The 21,353-nt window shown below is 36.0% G+C and overlaps 2 long non-coding RNA genes across 3 annotated transcripts in view; one reads left to right on the forward strand and one right to left on the reverse strand.

Annotated features, from left to right (window-relative positions):
• LOC111768760 (uncharacterized) overlaps window positions 1-21,353 on the forward strand; it is a 210,091-nt gene that overhangs the window by 151,391 nt on the left and 37,347 nt on the right. Inside the window, exons 7-8 of one of the 2 annotated variants that reach the window (XR_011428548.1) lie at window positions 630-785; window positions 12,833-12,892. This is a non-coding gene — a long non-coding RNA (uncharacterized lncRNA). Of the gene's footprint in view, window positions 1-629; window positions 786-12,601; window positions 12,802-12,832; window positions 12,893-21,353 lie in introns of both variants that reach the window. The other variant, XR_002801251.2, reaches the window with a different exon arrangement.
• Window positions 2,187-5,863, reverse strand: LOC138918792 (uncharacterized). The gene is made up of 2 exons (XR_011428549.1): window positions 4,513-5,863; window positions 2,187-2,577 (listed from the first exon to the last, which is right to left on the reverse strand). It is a non-coding gene; the product is annotated as an uncharacterized lncRNA (long non-coding RNA).

A 21,353-nucleotide genomic window follows, 5' to 3' on the forward strand; every position in this document is an offset into this window, starting at 1 on the left:
TGGACTTAGCTTTAGTGATTCATTCCCCCCACGTCCCCACACTCTCATGCTTCAGAACCACAGGACAATCTGTATATTCTCCATCAAAACATCATTGCCAAAAGAAACCAGGATCAAAATGAAAAGACAACCCACTAACTGAGAGAAAATATTTGCAAATCGTATATCTGACAAGGGGTTAATCTCCACAGTATATAAAGATCTCACACAACTGAACAACAAAAAAACAAACAACCTGATCAAAAAATGGGCAGAGGATGTGAACAGACATTTGTCCAAAGAAGATATACAGATAGCCAACAGGCACATGAAAAGATGTTCAACATCACTAATCATCAGGCAAATGCAAATCAAAACTACACTGAGATATCACCTTACACCTGTTAGAATGGCTATAATAACCAAGACAAAAAATAAATGTTGGAGAGGTTGTGGAGAAAAGGGAACCCTCATATACTGCTGGTGGGAATGCAAACTGGTGCAGCCACTATGGAAAACAGTATGGAGATTTCTCAAAAAGTTAAAATTACAAAAACCATATGATCTAGCTATCCCACTACTGGGTATTTATCCAAAGAACTTGAAACCAACCATTCAAAGAGACTTATGCACCCCTATGTTCATTGCAGCATTATTCGCAATAGCAAAGACGTGGAAGAAACCCAAGTGTCCTTCCTCAGATGAATGGATAAAGACGACGTGGTGTATGCATACAATGGAATACTACTCAGCCAAAATAAAAGAGAAAATCATCCCATTTTCAACAACATGGATGGACCTTGAGGGTATGATGTTAATCTAAATAAGCGAGAGAGAGAGAGAGAGAGAGAGAGAGAGAGAGAGAGAGAGAGAGAGAGAGAGAGAGAGAGAGAGAGAAAGACAAACACCATGTGATTTTACTCACATGTGGAAGATGAACAAACACACAAAGGGAACAGTTTAATGGTTACCAGGGGGAAAGGGTTTAGGGGGTGGGCACAAGGGATGAAGGCGTGCACTTATATGGTGAGCGACAAACAATAATGCGCAACTGAAATTTTACAATGCTATAAACTATTATGTCCTCAAAAAAAAAAAAACCCCGTCATTGCCATACTTGGCCTACTTTTTCCTCCTGCTCACAGAATTCATCAGATTACAATCTGCATAGGCCTTTGCTACTTTTTGTCATAGTAAGACTGTGAGTACATTTTTCACTCACAACTCTTGTGATCTAGGATTCATGCTGCTGGGCCCTACATGCAGCTTTCAGGAAATACAGAAGTTTAAAATCTGGTTAATTCTGACTTTGTACATTTAGTACATTGAGATATGCTCGTTCTTTTTGCCCCTTCATAAGTATACACAGGGTATAAGATAGTGGAATAATTGCCCAGACTGTCTTTTTTGTTATCTTTTTAAGTACCACCAGATGCCAAACAGTTACTTCTTGGCTATGGCTCATTTTGCACATTCTAAGTTTATTTTTTTAAGATATGATGATATTTTAATTTGATATCTAAAAATTCACTATCAGATCTTTCATTTAGCCAAACTACCAACCTAATATGAATTTTCTATGGGCTCAATTAGCAAGCAATGTTACAGAAATGGTAAGGTCTCATCATTCTGAAACTTACACACAAAAACACAAAGTGAAATATTTTCTTCTTCAAAGTGATTTTTCTATTAAAAATCTAACTTAGAACAAGATTTAATTTTTATGAAATACTTACAAAATGCCTTCTAATATAGTGTCAGGAGAACAAGACTTATCTTACATCTCTATCCCATAAAATCTTCTTTTAATGAAGGCGTGCTCAGTTCTCAATTTTTTTCCTCTGCTTCTTCATAATGAGGATGAACTCATTCTTTTTCGGCTACTTTTATTTAGTATTAAGGAGGAAGGCATGTAGCCAGACAGTTGTTTATTAGTCATTCAATATCTCTTACCTTGTGATCCAACAGTTTTTAGTGATGAAAGATCATATTTCACATCATTTTCCAAATTATACTTACTGAATACATGACTTCTGAGTCCAAATGGCAGTGTTTAAGGACTCATTTGGAAGTTGAGACATGTCTGGTATCATGTAAGTACAATAAACTCTTATAAAAGATAGTCCTGTTACAAGCTAGGCTCCACATACGCTTGAATGCTCAGTCAAACTCATTTTAGCACCGTATTCTGGAAAAAACTGCAGGCATTTACAAAGGAAACACTGCTGTTTATTATTTAACACACACTTCCACAGTAAGGGCAGTATTTTCAGGAGGGTGACTTGGTGTCAAATGATGGATCCTTCAGTCTTCTGTCTTTGTGATTTTCAAATCCACATATTTCTGTATATAACTTCAGTGCCATACTATTTGGCTCTTGATATTTCTTTTCAAAAGATACTGAAGGCCAAATCAAAAGATTTGAAGGCGTTAGCTTTCAAAAGATAATGAAGAGGATCCTTGAAACATGGCCTCCTGACAATGGGAGACAATTTTTCACCCCAGGGAGGTGCGAACTTTTCAAGTTGTTTGGTTTCGTTTGATTGAATGGGATGATCTTCTCCTTTAGAGTTGATGTGGTCATATTTCATAACACAACTGGAGCAAAAGATAGCAAATACAGAAAAGCAGAAAGTCAAACCTTTGGTTATAAATGTTTCTTATGGCAGTGACCCTTTGTGAATTTTAAAATTGAATTTAAGACCCCTTTTTGTCATTCTCCACATTTTCAATTTAAGTAAGTAAGTCTGCCCCTAGAGACACGGTGTTTTATTATTTGACAAAGCATTTTAATTACGTGTTTGTGAGCCCAAGACTAAAATAGGATGGTGGGGGGGATGGCATAAGTTACTATTTGCCAGAGGCAATCTTGAAAACAAATGACTTTTCTTATATGATCTTAAAATATACCAATTGCAGAAGATATATGTTAAAGATGCAAAATACATGTGCATTCACATATTTATTTATAATATATAGTTTATAAATTTGCTTAAACTTTTTTTCACCAAAGGGAGCAGAATAAAAGCTATGTTTATGTTTGAAAATATTAACTGTCCAAAGAGCTACATTATTTACAAAAACTAAAATTGTACTTTTGTGTATTATTTGACATAAGTATATTATGGAGAAATACATATTTTTTAAAACTGTATCCTTTTTTTTATTTTGAGGAAGATTAGCCCTGAGCTAACATCTGCTGCCAATCTTCATCTTTTTGCTGAGGAAGACTGGCCCTGGGCTAATATCCGTGCCTATCTTCCTCTGCTTTATCTGTGGGAAGCCCTACCACAGCATGGCCTGCCAAGCGGTGCCATGTCTGCACCTGGGATCCGAACCGGCGAACCCCGGGCCGCTGAATCGGAATGTGCGCACTGAACCGCTGCGCCACCGGGCCGGCCCCAAAACTGTATACTTTTATAGCATTAATTTCTTAATATAACAGGCGCTAGATACAATCTACAAAACCGTATCATTCCCAAGACTTTCTAATAAAAGTAAATTGTCATTCAGTTGGGCCACCATTTACTAATAACTGTTCATGTAAAGAAACTATATGAGATACAAAGGTGAACAAGGGGCACCATATTTGGGCAAGCAGCACACACAAAAATTATAGTTCATCTTTCTGAGAATAATGGATAATTTTGCTAAGAATGAACAAAATATATATTTTTATTTGTCTTTCTCTCAAAATGAAACTCTTTGATTTTTTCCTGATAATAAAGTGAAAACATCTTCATAATAAAGACAATTCAAGCAAACACTGCTCTGTGTAGTAGTGAGGGAACCTCATCCTTCTTGAACTTCCCTACCTGTCAACCTCTCCCTCCACCCCACCCTCGCTCCAGGGCTCCCACTCCACAAAGGTGATAAAAGTTTGATGCCTGCGTACACATGTCTATGTGCGTATGTGCTTGCACAAGTATGTACTTGCACGGGCAGCACTTGCTGTGGAGTTCAGTGTCTGGCGTGCGGTAAGCACTCAAGACACGTAAGCTAAAATCATATAGATCTCTGATGTGTTTTAATGGAAATTTAACGTTCATTTTATTGTATCTTAATTTGTTAACCAAGTTCCTCTTTCTTTTTTATTTTTTATCGAGGTATAATATCACACAACACTATATAAATTCCAGGTGTCCAATACGGTGATTCAATATTTGTATATGTTGCAAAATGATCACCACAATAAGTCTAGTTAACATCCGTCAGCATACATAGTTACAGAATTTTTTTCTTATGATGACAACTTTTAAGATGCACTCTCTTAGCAACTTTCAAATATGCAATATAGTGTCCTTAAGTACAGTTGCCATGCTGTGTGTTATATCCCCATGACTCATAAATGAGTCTTATAACTGGAAGTTTGTCCCTTTGGACCACCTACTCCCATTTCACCCACCCCACCCTCACCCTCCACCTCTGGCAATGATCAATCTGTTTTTTGTATCTATGAGCTTAGGGTTTTTTTTTTTAGATTCCACATATAGCTGAGATCATAGAATATTTGTCTTTCTCTATCCAACTTACTCCACTTTGTGTAATATCCTCAAGGTCCATCCATGTTGTCACAGACGGCAAGATTTTCTTCTTTTTTATGGATGAATGATATTCCATTGTATGTATATACCACGTTTCTTTATCCATTCATCCACCAATGGACACTGATGTTGTTTCCATGTCTCGGCTACTGCAAATGCTGCAGTGAACATGGAGGTGCAGATATCTTTTGAAGTTAGTGTTTTCGTTTCCTCAGATCAATACCCAGAAGAGGAATTACTGGATCATATGGTAGTACTATTTTTAATTTTTTGAGGAACCTTCATATTGTTTCCCATAGTGATCGCCCCAATTTACATTCCCATCAACAATGCACATGGGTTCCCTTTTCTCCACATCTTTGCAGCATTTGTTATCTCTTATCTTTTTTATAATAACCATTCTAACAGGTGTGAGGTGATATCTCATTGTGGGTTTGATTTACATTTCCCTGATGATTAGTGACATGAGCACCTTTTCATGTACCTGTTGGCCATCTGTATGTCTTCTTTGGGAAAATGTCTATTCAGATCTTTTGCCCATTTTTTAAACAGATTGTTTTTTTGCTATTGAGCTGTATAAATTCTTTGTATATTTTGGATATTAACTCATTAGCAGATATATGATTTGCAAATATTTTCTCCCATTCAGTAGGTTGCCTTTTCATTTTGTTGGTGGTTTCCTTTGCTGTGAAGAAGTTTTAGTTTGGTGTAGTCCCACTTGTTCATTTTTGCTTCTGTTGCCTTTGCTTTTGGAGTCAAATTAAAAAAATCATCACCAAGACTCAAGTGAAAGAGCTTGCTGTCTATGTTTTCTTCTAGAAGTTTTAGATTTCAGGTCTTACATTCAAGTCTTTAATCCATTTTGAGTTCATTTTTGCATATGAGGAAGATGATGATCCAGTTTTATTCTTTTGCATGTGGCTGTCCAGTTTTCCCAACACTATTTTTTGAAAAGACTATCCTTTCCCCGTTGTATATTCTTGGCTCCTTTGTTGTAAATTAATTGACTATAAATGCGTGGGTTTATTTCTGGGCTCTCTCTTCTGTTACACTGATCTATGTGTCTATTTTTATGCAAATACCATTCTGTTTTGATTACTATAGCTTTGTAATATAGTTTGAAATCAGGGACCATGATGTCCCCAGCTTTGTTCTTCTTTCTCAAGATTGCTTTGGAGATTTGGGGTCTTTTATGATCCCACGCAAATTTTAGGATTGTTTCTTCTACTTTGTGAAAAATGCCTCTGGAATTTTGATAGGGATTGATTGCATCAAATCTGTAGATTGCTTTGGGTAGTATGAACACTTTAGCAATATTACTTCTTCCAATCCGTGAGCTTGGAATACTTTTTCATTTACGTGTCTTCTTCAATTTCTTTCATCAGTGTCTTATAGTTTTCACTGTACAGGTCTTTTACCTCTTTGATTAAACTTGTTCCTAGATATTTTATTCTTTTTGATGTAATTGTAGATAGGATTTTTTTTAAAATTTCTGTTTCTGGTAGTTTGTTATTAGTATATAGAAACTCATCTGAGTTTTGTATATTGATTTTGTATGCTGCAGCCTTATGAATTCATTTATTAATTCTAACAGTTTTTTGGTAGAGTCTTTAGGGTTTTCTGCATATATCATGTAATCTGCAAATAGTGACAGTTTTACTTCTTCCTTCCCAATTTAGATGAGTTTTATTTCTTTTTCTTGCCTAATTGCTCTGGCTAGGACTTCCAATACTATGTTGAATAAAAGTGGTGAGAGAAAGCATCATTGTCTAATTCTTGAACTTAAAGGAAAAGCTCTCAGCTTTTCTCCATTTAGTATGACATTAGTTGTGGGCCTATCATATATGAGACTTTATTATGTTGAGGTATGTTCCCTCTATACACACTTTGTTGAGTTTTTATCATAAATGGACGTTGAATTTTGTTGACTGCTTTTTCTGCATCTATTGAGATGATCATATGATTTTTATTTTCTATTTTGTTAATGTGGTGTATCATGTTGATTGATGTTGTGGATGTTGAATAATCCTTGCATCACTGGAATAAATTCCACTCTTCATCGTGTATGATCTTTTTAACATGTTGTTGAATTAGGTTTGATAATATTTTGTTGAGGATTTTTCCATTTATGTTCATCAAGGATATTGGCCTGTAATTTTCTTTTCTTATGATGTCCTTGTCTGGTTTTGGTATCCGGGTGATGCTGGCCTCGTAAAATGAATTTGGAAGTATTCTCCCCTCTTCTATTTTTTGGAAGAGTTTAAGAAAGATTGATATTAATCCTTCTTTGAATGTTTGGTAGAATTCACCAGTGAAGTCATCTAGTCCTGGACTTTTGTTTCTTGGGAGGCTTTTGGTTACTGATTCAATCTCCTTACTAGTAATTGGTCTGCTCAGATTTTGTATTTCTTCATGATTCAAATCTTGGAAGGTTGTATGTTTCTAAGAATTTATCCATCTTTTTCTAGGTTGTCCAATTTGTGGACATATAATTGTTCATAGCAGTCTCTTATAATCCTTTGTATTTCTATCAATTGTAATGTCTCCTCTTTCATTTCTGATTTTATTTATTTCAGTTCTCTCTCTTCTTGGTGAGTTTAGCTAAAGGTTTGTCTTTTTTTTTTTTTTTGTAGTTTAGCAATCATTCATTGGGAATTCACTGAGAACCAAATTGTTCTTGCTTTTCCTGTCACCTCCAATTCTTTTTGTCACAGGATTGAGGAAGATAATTAGCCCCCTACGGAGTCATAAACAAAGATAAGTTAGGGAGCATATATTAAATTTCATTTAGTGTTCTTCCCCTAGTTCCATTAGAATAATTATTTATCTTGTAACCTGATTCAGTGGTTGGTTGAGGGTGCATTTCAGTGTTAACTCAAATACTGGTTTGGATCTTTTCTACTTCCTGGAAAAGTCCAGGCAGCCCTTGTTTACGTCCCAAATGCATTTCTGGAAACCACACAATGTAGGGATCTGTGGTGACACAGATCAATTTCCTTCTTCAGATAAGTGTTATAACTGAGGATCATAGTCCTTTTCCGGCTTCTAGAGTCTGCCCACATTCATTGGCTCATGATCCCCTTCCATCTCTAAAGTCAACAATGGCCAATCATGTCTTTCTCAAGATGATTTTAGAATTTAAAAAATATATATATTTACTTATTTATTTTAGGTTTTTTTTTCTTTTTGAGGAAGATTATGCCTGAGTTAACGTCTGCTGCCAATCCTCCTCTTTTTGCTGAGGAAGGCACTGAGTTAAGATCCGTGCCCATTTCTTCTTCTTTATATGTGGGATGACCACCACAGCACGGCTTGACAAGCAGTGAGTAGGTCTGTCTGCACCTGGGATCCGAACTGGCGAACCCTGGGCTGCCAAAGCAAAACATGCGAACTTAACTGCTGCACCACTGGGCCAGCCCCATAACATTTTTTTTAATTTGTTTTTAACCTGTAATATGGCAGGAATTTCTGTTCACATAAAATCATATAGATCTCTCATATATTTTAACGAACAGTTAGCATTCATTTTATTGTTGTATCTTAATTTGTTAACCCAATCCCTCTTGAGGAACATTTCAGTGGCTTAAAATAATTTTTGCGATAATAACAATGGTAAATATTGCCCTCCAAAAATACTGAACTAATTTATACTACCACTGACAATATATGAGAAAACCTATTTACTCACACTGTCATCAATACCTGGCATTACCAGTACTTTTATATTTTTGCTACTCTGATGGACAAAAGATGGTATCACATTAATTGGCATTTTTGTCGGTCATACTTCATATGATTACTGGTCATGGATTTTCTTTGGGATTGCCTTTTCATGTCATGCAACCATTTCTTCCTATGGAATTGTTTGTGTATTTCTGGTATGTGTTATTTCTTTACATATTATGAACATTAACTGTATGTCTCCCACCTAGGTTGCAAATATTTTTCTTCAGTGATTCATTTGTCTTTTGATTTTGTATATTCTTCCATACAAATATGCGTCAACTCTCTTTATTTTTTTATGCTCTATGACCTTTCGATGTCAATCTAGAAAAGCTTTCCACTTCAAATTTAGATAATACTTGCTCTTATAGTTTTCCAGCTCCAGTTTTATTACTTTTACAGCTTTTTTACACTTAAATCTAATCCATCTGTTCTATCTGAACTATTCTCATTCATCTATCCTTTTAGATAAATTGAACATTCTGGTTTTATGTATCTATTTATTTTGGTCAAAATGAATAATATGTATGGATTGATTTGGAAGAGTATTTTACCAGTTTTGTCTTCCTACCCATAGCAGAAATATGATATGCCTTTCCATGTATTTAAGTTTTTCTGTATGTCCTTCCACAAAGCTTACCAATTCTTTATATGGCTCCTGCATATTTCTGAAATTATGCAATATTTTTTCAGATATCTCTCTCAAAACTCTTGGGAAGAATTGGCTTTGGTGACATTCCTCACCTCTGAACAAGTCATCAGTGCTACACCATAGCATTCTATTTGGGTAGGCCCAATGAGGCTACCAATGAGGAACTCTGATAAGGCCAGGAACAGGGGAGGGTACACAGGTTGGTGGTACCCCCAATCCGAATCACATGACTGAGCAGGATTATTATGCATGAGGTTGGGGTAGAGTCCTAAAAGAATAGATGCTAGGTAGACAAAGTCAAGTTCTGGAAAAACCGGAGAATAGCTATTATATTTTTTCAGACAATTTCATTCAGACGTTGGGTTAATTACTTGAGCTGTCTGGTATTATAGATAATCTGATCATGCACAATAGATCTGGATAGGATTATAAACATTTTATTCAGTATTTCCTACATATTTCAGACCAAATACAGCACAGATGTGAGTACTATGGGACCAAAAATGAGAGAAGAATTTTATACCAAATTTTTCTTTCTTTTTCTAAACTATGATTAATCTAAAATACTAGCTCATCCCCATGTAAATCTTTAATACCAGCCACACCAGCTCCTCTCTCTACCTTGGTAATTATCACTTCTGCCTCCACTATCTCATCAAAAATTAGTGAACTAGAATAAAGAAACCTAGACTGTCACAGCAAATTAACATATTCACAAAGTTTTATACCAAATTGAGATTATTTTAGAGAATGCTTATCTCTTCACTTTTATCTCTATTTTACTTAATATTAATTTTTGCTTAATTTTTCTTTTTACTGGGGAAACACAAGAAAAGGAAGATTTTCAAATTTCTTTATTTTGTTCTCCTATAAGGTTTCTCTCTCTTTTCTGTGCATGTGTGTCTAATTTTTGTTACATGGCACTTCTCTGAAAATTTTCTTGTGGCCACATTTTAATTATAGGATTCAAATTTAGTATCACTTGAAGGTTGTAAATATGTGTCCAGGGACTTAGGATAAGAGTTAAAAAATTAAATCAATATTTTCATTTCCATCTTGGGTCAGACACCAGTGACGAGAACAAATGACCTAATGACGAAGGTTCAAACTAGGTTACGATTAATGGTTAATTGCTTCTCCATGGAAATAAAAATGATGAATGTTAGTCTATAAATTGATTTCTGCAGATCCGCAGTGCTATATTGATACTTCTGAATCATTTCTGAGGTGTTTTGCTTGTGCTTAATAAAATAGGAACCTAAGGCAAGTAGCAGTTTACAGAAGAAGACTATTAACTAGCATAGATTGAGTTATAAGCCTCCTATTTGTATTCCTCAGGGGATATGGACTGATAAAAATTTAATCTTTGGCACATTTTATAGGCTAGAAAGGAACATATCACTTAGCTGTGCATATTCGAAGATGTGCTATCTCAAAACACAAGAGAGAATCCAGAAATACTTCACCCTAAGAGAAAAGGGGATATCGTGAAATGTTTAAAAATCAATGAAGATGCTCCTTAAGAAACCAGTAGTTATGGAATGTCCAATATTTGGAAGTGATGCCCTTAATATCATCATATGATAGATTGATTATTAAACAAAGTTAAAATAGCAAACAATAATAATAGTAAATAGTATTGCATGTGAATAACCAGAATTTTTTTTGTTTCATTTTTGAAGAAAATAATAAAATTACAGTTACAGGCATTTATATTTTAATTAAATAGAAGAAAATATTGAATTTGTTTTTTCCCTTTTTTTAATTAATAAAATTTGTTTTCTAAAGCAACTTTAGCTTCCCAGCAAAATTGAGTGGAAAGTCCAGTCCCGGTCCCTGCATGTGCCCAGCCTCCCACACTATCAACTGTGCCCACCACAGTGGTACTTTTGTTATAATTGATGAACCTATATTGACAGATTATTACTCCCCAAAACCCATAGTTTACATTCGGGTTCACTCTTGGTAGTGTGAATTCTATGGGTTTTGACAAATGTATAACAGCATGTATCCATCATTGTAATATCACGTAGAATGATTTCACTGCCCTAAAAATCCTCTGTGCTCTGCTTATTAATTCCTTTGTCCCCCCCTAATCCCTGGCAGCAACTAATCTTTTTACCATCTCCAGTTTCACCTTTTCCAGATTGTCACATGTTTGGAATCATATAGTAGGTACCCTTTTCAGATTGGCTTCCTCCCCTTAATAATACGTGCTTAAGTTTCCTCCATGTCTTTTCATGGCTCGAGTGCTCATTTTTTTTTTAGCACCGAATAATATTCCACTGTCTGAATGTACCACAGGTCCCACAGCTAATTTATCCACACATGTACTGAAGGACATCTTGGTTGCTTCCAGGTTTTGGCAATTATGAAAAAAACTGCTATAAACATCCACGTGTAGGTTTTTACGTGGACATAAACATACGTTTTCAAATCATTTGAGTAAATGCCAAGGAACATGTTTGCTGGATCATATAATAATAGTGTGTTCTGTTTTGTAAGAAACAGCCAAACTGTCTTCCAAGTGGTTGAATCATTTGCATTCTCACTGGCAATGAATGAGAAGTGGTGTTGCTCCACATCCTTGCCAGCATTTAGTGTTGTCACTGCTTTGGATTTTGGCCATTCTAATAAGTGTGTAGTAGAATCTGATTTTAATTTGAAATTTCCTAATGACATGTGATGTTGAGCATATTTTCATATGCTTACTTGCCAACTATATATATATCTTCTTTGGTGAGGTGTCTGTTCAGGTTTATACCCATTTTTAAATTAGATTCTTCATTTTCTTCTTGTTGAATTTTAAGAGTTCTTTGTATATTTTGGATAATGTTTCTTTATCAGATGTGTCTTTTGAAAATATTTTCTTCCAGACTGTGGCTTATCTTCTCATTCTCTTAAGGTTTTGTTTTTAGCACTGCCACAGATTTATTCTTTTTGTCAATCTTTACTGTCATTGAAATTCGATCATGGGAGAGAGACAAGATAAACATGGGTGTTTAGTGGAGTATTTTGAACCAAAAGTCCAATTCCTTTTGAACAACAAGGAGTAGGAAAAAACAATACTACTTTCAGAAATATTTGCTTATTTAAGTTTATTTTGTTTTTGCTGTCTTATATTGAGTGCTTTACTGTGAGCCACACTCAGCGATAAATTCTTTATATACATTCTCTCATTTAATCTTCGTCTAACCTTCAAAGACAGGCATCACCATTCTCCTCTTATAGAAAGGAAACTGAAGTTCAGGAAAGTTAAATTACTTGCCCAGTTCACGCAGCTAGTAAAAGATGGATTTGAATGATCACCTATAGCTGATGGTGCCAGACACTATACACTAAAAACTCTACGCACTACTTCTCTATTCTCTTTCTAAATTAACACCATCATTTTCCATATCTAGTACATTTATCTGCAAACACGTATTATTATTTCCTGTTATGGGCTGGGTACTTTTTCTAGATGTCGAGCTTATATAGATGAATAAGACACGATCTGCGTACATTCTTGTCCTCGAGGAACTCGTAGATCAAAGGAAGGTAGACAAGCAAGCTGTTAAATTATAGTACAGCTAATGCGATGCAAACAGGCCCGTGGTAACCTAGAGGCTGAATATTTATAACAGATTAGCCCATCAATATTTGAGATTAAAGTGAATAAAAAGTAAATATGCTAAAATAATTTTTATTATTTTACACATAGGACAGAGAAGAAAACATTTCCTTTAATTTGGACTGAATAGAATATGAAGAAATACTGAGCCCCCTGGCCTGATTGGAAATACTGGACCGTCAGATCCCCTCGCAGTCCTGATCATTGTTCAGCCAGTCACGTATCATTCCATCACAGTAAAGTGATGCTGATGAAGACAGGTTAAACCAGTCCGAGTACATGGGGGATAGGTAACATGCTTTTCTCTTGTTTTCATTCTAGGCAAAAATACTTCGCTTGATCATGAAGAAGGAATTAGATTCTTTTTGGGATCAAACCGAGGTATTTCCCTACCACTCTTCTGAGTATGAATATTACTCTATTAAAAAAATCACAAATCCTAAAATTTTCCACCTAGCCTTACGCTTTATTGGAAATACAGCCAGGAAAACACTTCAAAAGTGTCCAACCTTACATGGTTTCTTAATTCTACAGTAACCTCAGACTTTCAGAGTCTGTTCCTGCCTTAAATATTCTGAGAATGCACGTTGTTTCTTTTTAGACCCAGGGCAAGTCAAAAATACCTTAAGACACCAAAGATCACAGAAGTGAGTTATATCCATGCCATCATAGTAAGCATTATGCCCTCGTTATAGCCTTTTTTCAGAGACAATCTGGCTTTGTAATAGACATATTTTAAGTAATAGAACTTAATAATATGGTAACTGAGAAGGAGGATTCAATGGCTTTCCGACAGGCAACTTTACAATGTATGAAAACATAAGTGAAGATTAATTCTGTGTATGTGAAGCTGATAGAGATTAGGTGTTTTCATAAGGTGACCAGGCTTAAGAGGTAATTGATTAAAAAATTAACTGGGAACCCTGGCTTCAATCACAAGGGTTAGGAATAGTTGATGCATTAGATATTATGAGACAACTTGGATTTTATGAACTATTAAAATATTTTGCCAAAAGAAAATTGACCAATCTCATAATGGTATAAGCAACCATTATAATGTTAATGGTTTCAGAAAATAGTTTAAGAATTGCATATAATAATATGTATGGCACGGGATTATTTTGTTTGTGGAATATTGGTTTAGTTTAACATTTAATCCTCAAGACATGTTTGGAATCCTGCTTCTTTGGTAAAGTTCAATGTAGAATTTAAAGATTGCAGAATGTCCTTGTAACTCATAGGACCAGACAAAGAACAGAGATAAACATCTGTGGTTAGCGAGGTCTTGAATTCTCTTAAAGGTCTTGGTCACCAAAGGTTAGACAGAAAGCAAAAACTCAAGTCAGTTATTTTTTTTCTCCTTGGCTGATGCAGAAAAACTGTTTGGAGAGGAAGTTAAAAAACGGGCAATTGTGAAATGTGCATGATATCAATCATTTCCACAGGTAATTTTACCAATGAGAAATTAGAAGTTTTAAAAATTCCAATTGAATTACTTGGTTGTGCAGGTCTACATTTTCTAACACACAAGTAAATAACAAGATGTGTGGTTAGGAGGATTTAACCTCATGCCACATGTTTGTTTGTGTGGCATAAAGTGAAACTGACTGGCCTCAACAGCCAGGGAGTTACATGTGCGGTAACTTGAGGAAACCACACTGTGCAGCAAAAGGAAGTTAAAGGAGTTAGAAAGCAAAATTAATTTACAGCCTTGCCAGCTTTACATTGTTCTTAACGAACATCACTTAATGCTATCATAGAATATATTTTCATAAGGCAACATCTCTTAGTGACCAGTTTAATGGTATAGAGAACCATTTTCCTATGGTTTTCCTGTTCTTACTCTACATTATCTTCTGGAGTGATCTTATACACACTTGTGGCTTCAACGATTGACTGTGTTCTAAGACTTCCAAAATCTTGACTCCCAGTCTAGCTCCTTAGCATATCAAAGACATGCTGCCCTCTGGCTGTCCTCATTTGGATGTCCCGTGAACACCTCAAACACATCCCAAACAATATGCATCTTCTAAATCTTCCTTCCAGGCTCCAAATCTGCTTCTCTTCCTGTGCTCCTGGTCTCAGTAAATAATACTACTATTCACCCATGCAGTCAAACATTAAATCTAATCATCATCCTGATTCCTCCCTCTTTCCCACATTCAATGAGCCAGCAACTGGCAATGAACTGCCAATTCTATTGCTTAACTGTGTCTCAAAACTCTTTGCTTCTCTCCAATCTCAATACCATTACAATAAATCAGACCCTCAACCAACTTTTCCTGGATTCCTGCAACAGTTTTTTAATTATTGAAAATACCATTTATGTACAATTTTTTAGGGATGTCCTCATAATGGAGCCATCATTATTATGATATTTATTATACTAAAGCAGACTGTATCCTATGCCTTGGTTTTAAACAAAAGTTTGGTATTGGTCTTTCGCTGTGAATGACTAATCTAGGAGTCAAAGTCCCATCCCTGCATATGGCTAAAACTGTATATAAGCAACGTGTACACAGTACCCATTAGTGATCCTTCATCGCAACTGTGAAGTCAAGCAACTATTGATGGATCCCAAAACACACCTTTGAGAGCTTGGATTTTAACTCAAGTTCATATCCAATACTGGACTGTTTTGATAGCTGGAGAATCATTTTCAGCTTATGCAAGAAATGCCAGCCCAAGAGGGAAATAGGTAGGACACTAATTATGCATATATGTGTGTGTATGTATATTTAAGGAATAATGTTCTCTACCCAAGAATTCCCAAGAAGCACTTCTTATTGGAGGAAATAGAAAAATAACACTGAAAATTTTTTGAAAGTAGAATTTGTAGCTCCATGTAAGAAAATATTGCTTTTCTAAATGTGATTATTTCTTTTCAGTATTGAAAAAAAGATGTTCAATACCATGTACATATAGCTCAAATAGCATGATTATAACTTAAACACATCTGTGTTGTTCAGTATCTTCTATAGTAAGCTGAACGTATAGCCTCTCAACTTGCCCCATTTGAGTTAATATACTGCTATTTGTACAAAATATATGATGAATACTCATAGAAGATTGAAAGGTGAATCAAGTATGGCTCCCACTCTGAAGGAAACTAAAACTAAAATTGATTAAAGGTGAGAATAAGATAGCAGTATGCTGCCTCTAATCCATAGGAAAGATGTCAGACCACTGGGTTGGTTGATTTCATTCAGCACCAACATGAGAATATAATTCTTCAGTGCTTTTCACTTCTGTAAATCTGACCATAAGTCATAGGAAAAGCTATTGCTTTTGAGGCATGTAGCTTTATATATTATAAAAAGCAGATGTTGGTTTGGTCTGTTCAATCAACTATTTGATAAATTCAATGAGTAAAACGTGAATAATCAGGGGCCAGCCCCATGGCTGAGTGGTTAAGATCCCACACTCTGCTTCAGCAGCCCAGGGTTTCGTCAGTTTGGATCCTGGGTGCGGAGAAGTCACTGCTCATCAGGCCACGCTGAGGCGGCATCCCACATGCCACAACTAGAAGGACCCACAACTAAGATATACAACTATGTACCAGGGGGCTTTGGGGAGAAGAAGAAGAAGAAGAAAAAAGATTGGCAACAGATGCTAGCTCAGGGCCTATCTTTAAAAAAAAAAAGAATTCATTATAAAAAAAAGTGAATAAGCATTTAAACTGTTATTTGCTATGGTTTTGAGTAAAATAATCATTGATTTGATATTTTGTTTTTGTTGTTCAATTGGTTATTAAATTATGACTGCATATATTTCTCTTTCTAGGAATAGTCTAATTTCAAATATAAAATTAAAAAGCACAAATAAAAAATACCCCATAATGCTTTAAATATATATGTTCAAATATGCACCAGAAAGTCCATCAACAGAAACAAGACCTCTTTCACAGAGGAGAAAGATTGGAGCCACTTGTCAGCTCTGCAGTACTCCTAATTACAAACAGGAGTGAAGAATTTTGAAGTTTACATGTAGAAGACATAGTCAAAGTTCTAATGTAAATTATGAGAGTCCTTATGTCCTATGTTTTATTGGAAATCACCTTCTTACAATATTTTTAATTAATGAAGGAACTACACCTTGTCACAAAAGCAAAATGGAAAGAAAAATTTGAAGACCACAAATGGAGTATTTCAAGTTAAGACTACATCATAATTTTGTTTCTTTATATATAAGTTGTTTAATCAATGACTCTGCATAGCTAACTTTCTAAAATCAGACTTTTTATTATTTGAAGATAATGCCATATAGATGATGTGTTGACAAGAGTCAATCATAACCCCTAATTAATTGTAGGATAGAAATGTTATGAGCTACACAAAACATTCTATTTTCATATACATTTCTACACACACAGAGTAAACACTACTTTAATCTGATCTTTAAATTGATCACCCTAAAAGTAGAGCCTTGTACTAGCCTGATAATGTTAGTGGTTAAGTTTGAACACTCTGCCTTGATGGCCTGGGTTTCGCAGGTTCAGATCCTGGGCACAGACCTAAGCACTGCTTATCAAGCCATGCTGTGGTGGCGTCCCACATACGAAATAAAGGAAGATTGGCACAGATGTTAGCTCAGGGCCAATCTTCCTCACCTAAAAAGAAAAGTAGAGCCCTGTACATTAGTATAGTAAGTAAAATAGATAATAAGCAGTGTATAGTATATGTTTTATATATTTATGTGTTTTATTTAAATATATACTATTTATATATACAGTTAGATATTTAATTAATACTTTTATTGAAATAAGTAGCATAATTTCTTAATCATTAAAAAATGTGGTTGTCTGGGGTCAGCCTGGTGGTGTAGTGATTAAGTTCATATGCTCTGCTTTGGCGGCCTGGGGTTTGTAGATTTGGATCCCAGGCACAGACCTAGTGCTGCTGGTCAAACCATGCTGTGGCGACATCCCACATAAAACAGAGGAAGACTGGTGCAGACGTTAGCTCAGCAACAATCTTCCTCAAGCAAAAAGAGGAAGATTGGCAACAATTGTTAGCTCAGGGCCAATCTTTCTCACAAAAAGAAAAAAAAGCACCAAAGAAGCCCCTCAAAAAATGTGGTTGTCTGGTTTCTTGTCTAGTTGAAGACTAAAATTTTGGCATACACCTGAGATTATTTTTCTGAATGTCTTGGTGCTATACATGGGAGGTGTATTATTTTTATTTAAGAAACTCAGTGAAAGAGCCTCCTGCAGTTCAGCCAGTGTTCCAAGTCCTTTATGAATATTAACTCAGTTCACCATCCTGGCAACCCTTACGGTAGGAACTAGTGTAATGCCCCATTTCGATGAGGAAGTTAAGTAGCTTACCCTGGGCCAGACAGCTAAGTGGCAGAATCGGGATTCAGAATTACTCTGGAGTCCACATGCCAGTTCGGAAAGGACTGGCAGCCACATCTGAGTAGGTTTCCTTTACTGATTTGAAGTCAAGGGCACAGAAAAGATTACTCAACCCTTGGTACCCTGGTTCCAAGACATCCAGGGACCTGGAGTCTCAGCTTCCGGTTATCACTCTGCGTATCCAAGAGTCAGGGTCACGTCTTACCTGCCCTCCTCCTTGGGCCATGTCTGCGGAGCCCCCAAACAGCGGGCAATAATGGGAAAGCTGGCATCAAGCAGCAGCCGTTCTCTTTACGGGACACAGAAATGACCCCTTGTTATCTTTGACTCCACGGCTGCTGTAATATTATTCGGTTAGCCCTAGTTACAGACTGGTTTTTGTGGTAAGTCTGTCTGACTTTTGCAATTCTTTGAAGCCTCTGTCAAAGCTAGAGATCTGAGTCTCCATATCAATTGCCCCCATTAACAATGTAACTTTGTGAGTTTATTTAGCTGTGGATCTTCACAGACTGAAGTTTAAGCTTGCTTCTTCCACCAAAAGTTTGGGGCCTGCTCTTTATTACTACAGGATGTTTTTCACTGTCTTCTAGACTTTAAGTTAAAAAAAATTTAGTTTCTGTTTGGGTGGTGATGATGAATTTTAGATTCTTTGTCACGAAACTCAGGGAAAACACACTACGCTTTGCTGGCTGTAAGTGAAGGCTTATGCTATAAGGGAAAATAGGGTTTTAAAGGACAATAACTATACTTAGTATGTAACTTTCTTTTTTCATTTTACCACAGAACTTTGAATAATAGAATTTAAGTGGTTGTTTGGACTTAAATTACTCCTACTTCTACAATTGCTGTTTAAACACCCTGAGACCACCGTATGTGGTATTTATGAAAGCAAAGAGCCCCCCCCAAATTGCCTCAGAAATGTTATAATTTAAATTTAGTAATTTCTCTCAAGAACAGTAGAAAAGTTGTTGAAAGACAAATAAAGCTTGTGAACTTTGGGGGTTTTTTCCACACTCTGGAAGAGAATTAATATGCATGTCCGTGGTATACCAGACATTTGATCTTGCTTAAACCCCACATGAAATGTATGAGATGGATATCTCTTCTCCCAATTTTATTGGCAAAGAAATTGAATCTCAGAGATATTAGGTAAATTGTCTAAGGGCACACGGGTCCTAAGTTGGATCCAAACTGGGGTTATCCTGACCTCAAAATTGTGCTCTGGGGGCCAGCCCCTTGGCCAAGTGGTTAGGTTTGCAGGCTCAGCTTTGGCGGCCTGGGGTTTGCCGGTTTGGATCCTGGGCACGGACCTAGCATCGCTGATCAAGTCACGCTGTTGCAGCATCCCACATACAAGAGCCGGAATGACTTATAACTAGGATATACAGCTATGTACTGTGGCTTTGGGGAGAAAAAAATTATGCTCTGTCCCTCACTGTACCATAAACTTTGGGATTTTTTAAAATCTTGGTTATTTTCACCTTTAATCATTGGTATCGACAATTCACTTTAAAGAAGGGAAGCATTTTTAGACAGAGAGAGCCATTTATTCCTGTCATTGGAGTTATAGAAATCATGCTGAATATTAAATGTAATTTACCTTGGCAAGTGCCATGGTTGAAACTGAGAAGTACTAGTTTGCTTAGTTAAATCCTACTTTTGAAACAATTAAAATGTCGATTAAAGTCCAAGTGTGAAATGTGAGCCTTTGTATCCTGACTCCTTGTAGACCCAATGCATGAGCACAGTTGCACGCCCCTCAGAGTCTTCTTCTGGTTGACTGGGAGGGGTTACATGGGTGTCAGCAGGTGAGAGGCATCGAAGGTCACAGCTCACAGTTTCCTTCATCTTCAGTCCAAGGCAGAGGCTCAGAGTAACTGTCAACAGAAAAGAAACCATTGTACGAGAGAATTGCTTAAAATACTTTAGTTGCTCTCCCCACTTGGTGGGGGCAGTGTTTGTGGTTTGGAGAGCTACAATGACGGTTTGAAGCTGTTGTACCAATTTGGAATATATATATCTCTGTAATGTGGTGTGCTTTCTTATCTTGAACAGCGTGTGTTAAAACAGTTGAGGTATGTTGACAAAGCACAAGTCTTGACATTTCCTCACTTCATAATTTGTGTTCAGTTGGCAATGTGAGTGTTGATAAAGAACAATGTTAATGCCTGTTTGTGAAAGATGATCAATTATGGATTTCTTTCTAGTTTTCTTCCTCTCTTCACAGCTGTGAGCAAGGCTGTTCTAAATTTCCATTAGATTATAGAAGTTTATTACTTTCTTGGACAAATAAAATACGAATACAGTTTCACCCTACAAAGAGATTATTAAGCTAATGTTGAAAAAAACTTATTAATCTTATTATTGTAACAGTTCATAGCACTGAGTAGAGGAACTCAAGATAACTTGATTTTAGACCCTACCAGCGTCTTGCAAATCACATACGAAGTGCCCAGTAAATATTTGAGAAGTAAATATACATGAATATAGTTCTCGCTGAGAGTTCTCATTTCTCAGTTGTATTTCCATTTTTATGTGTGAAGGAGAAGTATTTATTCCTGACAGTTTGGGGCTTATCTTTAAAAGAGCTTTGTGCACTGTGGACAAAAGTAACAATATTATTCATTATACTGATCTCATACGTACATAACATAACACACACGCACACACAAAAGCACTAACCATGAACTTCTCGCATATTTAGAAAGGTAAGAATGCTTGCTTTGTCTGTAGCTTAGTAATGAACATCTGCTTTGACCACAAGCGTAGGAAATGCCCTACTTGTTATTTACTATCTATTTTCCTAGGTCTTGTGTACAAAACCGTCGGTAGGGTTTCTGGGTAGGAGAAGTTTCCACACATGAGCCATATTTATGTAGGGTTGTCCTAAACAGCCAGTTCATAAGGTCTAAGAAGAAGCAATTCTGACTTTTCTTTGCCAATATGAATTATTTTAGTATTTCCTGATCAGGATTAGTTAGATGCAGGAGGCACACCTAGTCCCTTACAGACAATTCAGTCAAAATGTTCATGCCCATTTGGTGCATAGTTTTGTAGACATGTCTGAGAGTTTTCATATCACTTATCTCTTCCCTTTCACTGTTGATTTAATTCTCAATTTTGTCTAAATATCAGACTTTAAGAATTACCTCTTAATATGTGCCTGGTAAGAAGCTTGATAATCAATTTATTAAGTAAATGATGGGCTTTGAACAGCATTAACATCTCACTGAAGAAGAAGCACTTAATTCCTAACTCCTAACAAGTTAGGTGTTCCTAAGACAGAGTTGGTTTTCCCTTGTAAGGAAATACTTTGTGATTTCACATATGTAGTTAGTGAAATATGGAGACTTTACCACAAAGCAAAGCAAGGAGAGGGGCAGAATGGAATGGATAAAGAAGGCAGATTAATGGGGCAAGAAAAAGTTTGTTATTTTGAAAATTTTCTGTAATGTATTTACTTAAGATTCATGTTTAAGAGAATTT

This window comes from Equus caballus, chromosome 18 (assembly GCF_041296265.1).
Source record: "Equus caballus isolate H_3958 breed thoroughbred chromosome 18, TB-T2T, whole genome shotgun sequence".
Taxonomy (NCBI): domain Eukaryota; kingdom Metazoa; phylum Chordata; class Mammalia; order Perissodactyla; family Equidae; genus Equus; species Equus caballus.